The 7152-nt window shown below is 40.9% G+C and overlaps 2 pseudogenes; both read right to left on the bottom strand.

The window, feature by feature from the left end:
• Window positions 1-1933: 1933 nt before the first annotated feature.
• Window positions 1934-3087, bottom strand: LOC111150551 (annotated as a pseudogene).
• Window positions 3088-4439: 1352 nt separating this feature from the next.
• Window positions 4440-4957, bottom strand: LOC111150561 (annotated as a pseudogene).
• Between the last annotated feature and the right edge of the window lie 2195 nt (window positions 4958-7152).

Below are 7152 nucleotides of genomic sequence, written 5' to 3'. Positions count from 1 at the left end.
AGGAACAGAATAAATGGAAATAAAAATCCAAGGCTCAGGAGACATCTTCAGGTTTGAGGAAGTTAGACTTTGATGGTGTTGCTAACACTTCTATTTGAAAAATAAGTATCTAAGGAAAGTAGAAATAGCTTCTCTTCTGTTGGTACTATTTACATTTCTTTTTTTAATGTTATGTTAGTCACCATACAGTACATATTAGTTTTTGGTGTAATGTTCCACGGATCGTTAGTTGCATATAACACCCAGTGCTCATCCCAACATGTACCCTTAATATCCACCACCTGGCTACCCTATCCTCCCACACCATCTCCCCTCTGAAACCCTCAGATTGTTTGCCGGGGTCCATAGTCTCTCATGGTTCATCTCCTTCTGTGATTTTTCCCCCTTCAGTTTTCCCTCCCTTTGCCTATTGTCCTCCGTGTTATTCCTTATGTTCCACTTATAAGTGAAACCACATGATAATTGTCTTTCTCTGCTTGACTTATTTCACTTAGCACAATCACCTCCAGTCTACCCATGTCAAAGCAAATGGTGAGTACTCATTCTTTCTGATGGCTGAGTGATGTTCCATTGTATGTATGGACCACATCTTCCTTATCCATTCATCTGTTGAAGGGCATCTCACCTCCTTCCACAGTTTGGCTATTGTGGACATTGCTGCTGTGAACATTGGGGTGCATATATCCCTTCTTTTCACTACATCTGTATCTTTGGGGTAAATACCCAGCAATGCAATTGCTGGGGTGTAGGGTAGCACCATTTTTAACATCTTGAGGAAGCTCCATACTGTTTTCTAGAGTGGCTGTACCAGTTTGCATTCCCACCAACAGTGTAAGAGGGTTCTCCTTCCTCTACATCCATGCCAACATTTGTTGTTGCCTATTTTGTTAATTTTTACCATTCTAACTGGTGTTAGTTGTTATCTCACTTTGGTTTTGATTTGTATTTTCCTGATGCCTAGTGATATTGAACATTTTTTCATGTGCTTGTTAGCAATTTATATTTCTAGCTTAAGAGAAGATTTTATTGGTGTGTATACACACATACATACATACAGAGGAGTGGGGAACCACGGTGAAATCAAATTAAGATAAAAAATTTTCAAAAAAAAAATTTCTATTGGGCACCTGGGTGGCTCAGTGGGTTGAGCCTCTGAATTTGGCTCAGGTCATGATCTCAGGGTCCTGGGATCGAGCACGGCATCAGGCTCTCTGCTCAGCGGGGAACCTGCCTCCTCCCTCCCCACCTGTGCCTCCACCTACTTGTGATCTCTCTGTCAAATAAAGAAATAAAATCTTTAAAAATTTTTTTCTATTGATGTACTTCATGCTGAAATCCTTTAAACTGAACCTAAGCCCTCTCCAAAAAAAAAATAGTCAAGGGTGGTATCGTATAGCTTAAAAGACATTCAATATTCATGGAATTGCACACCACAGAAATTCAACTTTTAAGATAAGTATACTTGTTACTGGTTGTTACATAAGCTCAAGAATAGTTCAACTTTGAGAATATATTCCAACTACTCCAATCTTTTTTTTTTTTTTTTGAAAAGTTAAATATTCCTTAGTTTTTTATTGCTGGTACCACTACCACAATTTACAGGGCAATATACCTGATGTAATGAAAAGAAAAAGAAAAAGACAAAGCTACAACAGATAAAAGACCTCAGGAATGTACATCTAATTGACACTACATTGCATTAAACAGTAGCTGCACTTTTTGCAAACTGTGGTTATGATAGCCCTGAACAAGAAGTTTCCTGTTTAAGCTGCAGTAACTTTTCTGACTATGGATCATCGTTCCTTTTGTGGCAGATTTTTACAGTTCCTCTAATGCATTTGGGATGACTGTCTTAAAGTAACCTGCAGCTTTCCTGACAACTCCTCGCTCTCTCTCCTGCTAAGAACTGTAACCCTTTTCTTCTGAAAAATTTTTAGAACTTGCTGCTACCATATGCACCACTTCCACCACCAGATCCATAACCATCACCATAGGGACTGCCCGAGCTTCTTCCACCAAAACTAGCCCCCTTCATGGGTCCGTAATTGAATTGCTATTGTCCACTATAATTTCCAAAATCATTATAGTTCCCACCACCACCATAGTTACCACCTCCAAAATTTCCTCCCTCATTGTAACCACCATATCCTCCACCACCACCTCCATATCCACCTCCTTGGTTTCCATATTCTGGTCCACCACCACCATAGCCTCCTCTACTACTAGAACCAGGACCACCACCATAGTTGCTACTATCACCTCCAAATCCATTTTATCCACCATCACCTCCTCCATAACTACCTCTGCTGCCACCACCTCCACTGCCATAGCCTCCTCTTCCACCAAAGTTTCCACCATGGCCAAAGTTACCACTACCTTCAAAGTTTCCTTCACAACCTATGAAGTTGCCAGATCCACCTCCACAACCTCTTTGTGATCCAGCAGACTGCAATTCTTTTTGAGAAAGGGCCTTTTTCACTTCACAATTATGCCATTTAATAGTGTGGTATTTCTGAACGACTATTTTATCAACTGTATCATGATCATGTATCAGAAGTTACAAAAGCAACTCCTCTCTTTTTTCTACTCTGTCTTCCATAACTTCTATGGTTTCAATCTTGCCATACTTTTCAAAGTAGTCTCTCAAATTATATTCTTCTGTATCTTCTTTAATACTACCAACAAAAATTTTCTTCACTGTTATATGAGCACCAGGCTTTACAGAATCCTTGCTAGAAACAACTCTCTTTGGTTCCAACACACGCCCATCAACCTTGTGTGGTTGATGCTGCATCCACATTTTCAACACAAGAGTAAGTCCATATTTTCAACACAAGAGTAAGTCACAAAACCAAAACCCCTAGAACGTTTTGCTTGGGGGTCTGTCATCACCACACAATCTGTAAGTGTACCCCATTTTTCAAAATGTTCTCTTAAACTACCATCTATATTTTCAAAGCTCAAACCACAAATAAACAGTTTTATCAACTGCTCTGGTTCCTTTGGATCATGGCCCTCCTCCCCCTGGTGGCAGCAGTGATGGCCGGAGTTGGGCCAGGGGTGACTGGGCAGTGGCTCTACTTTCATTTTGAGACTGGATTCACTTCTTTGAACTCAAGTTCAATATGGGACCGAGAGCCCAACTACTCCAATATTTTTAAACTCCAAGGCAAAATTAAACCTCCCCGGCAAATACTGTGGTTCCAGAAACATCTGGTGTTTATAAACAGAAGCTTGTGTGTGAAGACCATCTCTCCCTAATTTGTTAGCAGTTCAATATTGCACTGACAGACTAACTGGAATGATCTGAAAGCTAGAACTTAATTGTGTTGGCCAATGTAGCTACAGAATCACTCTCCTTGAGTATTCATTTTCTTTTCCTAGGGATTGAATTTAATTTCACTTTTTAATGATGTATTAATTCATATAACAGTGCTTTTAAAAAGTTCTTGAGATACGGTCTCAGGATCTACGTGGAAGGCTCAGGCCCAGCAGGAAGAAGACACTGCCACAATAGCTTCCTTTAGATACATTCTTCTTATCTCTGCAGTAACTCACTTTCCCCAAAGTGAACTGAGCTCCCTCTGAGAAGGTTGTATAAACCCTTTTTGCTTTCATCATACTTGACTGTTTTACTAGGCAAAGATCCAAGGGAAAGCTACCATCATAATTTTTTAAATCTTAAATTTAATCTCCTTTGAATAGAATGAAATCTCAGCCACTGGAGCACATTAATTAATATGGCACTTTATACACATGACAGTTGGAGATCTCCTGCTTCACATTTTCCGTCAATGAGCTTTCTATTTTTCCAAAATGTAATATTTATGAAGCAGCTAAATTTCTCTGCTCAAAAAACCATTAATAGAATGACAGCATACTTTAAAGAGGTATTTACAAGATTGCATACTTTGAGCTATGTTTTCAGATTGACCTAAATTAAAATCTTGGCTTTATTACTTAACAGCTTTGTAAGTGCTTCAGTTTCCTCATTTGCTCAGTTTATTTTTTTCCTGAAGATTTATTTACCCATTTAAGAGAGAGAGAGAGAGAGAGCAAGGGGGTGGAAGGAGAGGGAGGGAGAGACAGAGATTCTCCAACAGACTCCCCACTGAGTGTGGAGTCCTATGTAAGGCTTGACCCCACGACCTCAAGATCATGACCTGACCTCAAATCAAGAGTTAGTCACTCAACTGACTGAGCCACCCAGGCACCATCCCCCCGCCCATGCTTTTAGCTTAAATTTGTAGATACCCTGACAAGTTTATTTTTTACTTTTTTTTAAATAAATCACTCCACTCCAGATAAATCAAGGTCAAAATGAATAAAGAGCTCAAGATGACATCAGTTCCATTCGTCTAAGTCCTGGTGTCATGTGGATGAAGAGCAGCAGTCAGCGATGACAACAGGTGATACATCCAAAGTCAGAGCCAAATTCATTAACATTTTTCCATTTCCACACCATCCTTAAAGAAAATCCTGTGTGGGGTCCTGCCATCCTCAGAATAGCCCTGCAGAGCAACCGTGCCCCCTCGGTCCATGTTTTCATCAGGAAAGAACTGGTAGTTTTTGCAGTTAGCAAGGATGTGCTTGATGTGTTGTGCAGCCCCTGTCATAAACGGTTTAACTCTTTCTGGCTGCTGTTCTTCAAGTTTGCCTTTGACTGATTTGATGTAATCTTTGACGTGCTTCTTGTAGGCTTCTTTGGTGCAGCTGGTTTCCGTAAGTGATGGTTCAGGACAGTATCACCACCAGTGGTGACTGGGCTTTCTGTACCCTCACCCTCAGGGCCTCCTGTGGAGGTGTTTCCACCAATGAGCACGTCATCAGTGTTGCCCTCTGTCCTCCTGACCATCCTCCCCTCCACCTCCAGGCACAGCCCCTGTGTCATCTCTCAGATCTTGTAGATGATGGACAACATCTCATCCTAGTAGATGAGGTCCCAAGAGATGATCATGATGGTGGCTGGAGAAAAAGCGTGATGGTGCTAGCTTAGCAAGAGCCGGGAGCTCTGAGCAGATGTAGTGCAGCCAGAGCAGTGCTGGCAAGAGGGTGCGGAGGGTGAAAAGAAAGCTCAGTTTCCTCATTCTTAAAAATGGGATATGACTAGTATCTAACTCATGAGACCATGGAAATGAATAAATGAAATGAAATACATAAAGGGCTTCTCAGTGTGTCTAAAACATGGCAAGTGCTTAAGGAATTACATTTTTGCATCAGATTAAAACCAAAATAGTGGGAATGTTTTTAAAGGAATGTAGGGCTTTTAAAAAGACAAAAAGTTTCTGATTTTCCTGAGAAAATAACAAATAGAAGTAGGCTATTGGAGTTTGGTGACCTTGACCCTCTGAGGATGATCCTGCTCAGTTTCTTTGCTTCTATGTCTTAGCCTGGCCAACTATTTCTCATGCATACCCAAGCATAAATGGAACAAAATACTTTCATGTGCCATCACTTGCTTCTCCAGTTGTGCCTATGAGGATCCAGAAAGATCCATGTCATAAACTAAGATGTAAATGGCACCCTTGAGTGTGCAGAGCATAGAGCTGCACATGGAACTAGTTGACATTCATGTGACCATCACTTCTTCCACACTGACCACATCAGGGATCCAAAAACTCCACGGCAAAGACTAGAATGTGAATGACATATCTTGAGCACACAGTGCCTGCAGCCATACTCAGTTTACCTTTATGAACCTCAAACTTAGCTCTATATGAGCATGGACAGAAAGTTCCATGGTGCAGATGGTGATGTGAATGGCACTAAATGAGTCTGGAGTGCAATCAACAACATATGGAATACTCTAATTTATTGTGGCCATTACATACCTCCACAGTAAGAAGTGAAGAGTCCACAAATATCTACTGTAAATGGCACTCCTTCAGTTGTTCAGTTCCCTGAACTGTGCATGGAATAAGTCTACTTTCATGTGGGCATTACTTGTTACAACTTTAAGAACAGAGGAGTCTAGAAAACACCATGGATTGGGCCACATAGTAAATGAAATCCATTCATTCATGCACTGCATGCATATGTGTATTGAATATATCTACTTTCATTTGGCAATCTCTTGCCCCTGCATGAACCACAGGAGGAGATCAGGAATACACACTGTATGTAAAAGTATATGAATGGCACCCTGTGAGTTGTGAAGTGTACCAAAAGTTCAAGGAATATTTCATTTCTATGATGCCCTTGGTTACCTCCACATTGACCATATTAGAAGTCCAGAAATATCCATGGCATCAGACTGTTGTATGAGTGGCAATTTATTTGACACAGAATGAGTGTGTGTGTGGCAGGCAGAGGGAGAGGCAGAAGCAGACTCCCTTCTGAGCAGGGAGCCTAGGTGCCCTGATGCAAGTCTTTCTTCGCATGACGAGAGCTTTCAAGATTTACTCTCCTAGCTACTTTTTTTCTTACTTTTTCTTAAAAAAAAAAAAAAACACAAGATTTTATTTATTTAGGGGCACCTGGGTGGCTCAATCAGTTAAGCGGCTGCCTTCGGCTTGAGTTGTGATCCCAGGATCCTGGGGTCACTGGGTCCCAGGGTCCTGCCTGCCGCTCCCACTACTTGTGCATGCTCTCTCTGTCAAACAAATAAATAAAATCTTAAATATAAATTTATCTGAGAGAGAGAGAGAGAGCACGAGTGGGGTAGGTGGTGAGGCAGAGGCAGAGGGAGAAGCAGACTTTCCGCTGAGCAGGGAGCCAGACACAGTACCCTAGCATCATGACCTGAGCTGAAGGCAGAGGCTTAACAGACTGTGCCACCCAGGCGCCCCTCTCTTAACTATTCTCAAATATGTAATAGAGTATTATTAATGATAGTCACCATACTGTACACAACATTCCCATGACACATTTTATAACTGGAAGTTTGTACCTTTTGATGTCCTTTACCCACTTCACCCACCATCACTCTCCCCCTCAGGCAACTACCAGTCTGTTCTCTATACCCATGAGCTCATTTTTTTTTTAAGGATTCAATATATAAATGAGATCATATGGCATTTATCTTCTTTGGCCTTAATGCACTTAGCAAAATGTCCTCAAGATCCCTCCACATTGTCATAAATGGCAAGATTTCATTCATTTTTATGGTCGAATAATATTGGGCCATATATATATAATAATAATAATATATTA

Source organism: Enhydra lutris, unplaced genomic scaffold, assembly GCF_002288905.1.
Source record: "Enhydra lutris kenyoni isolate GAN:26980312 unplaced genomic scaffold, ASM228890v2 scaffoldscaffold23, whole genome shotgun sequence".
Lineage (NCBI taxonomy): Eukaryota > Metazoa > Chordata > Mammalia > Carnivora > Mustelidae > Enhydra > Enhydra lutris.
This window is presented reverse-complemented; position numbering and strand designations above follow the sequence as displayed.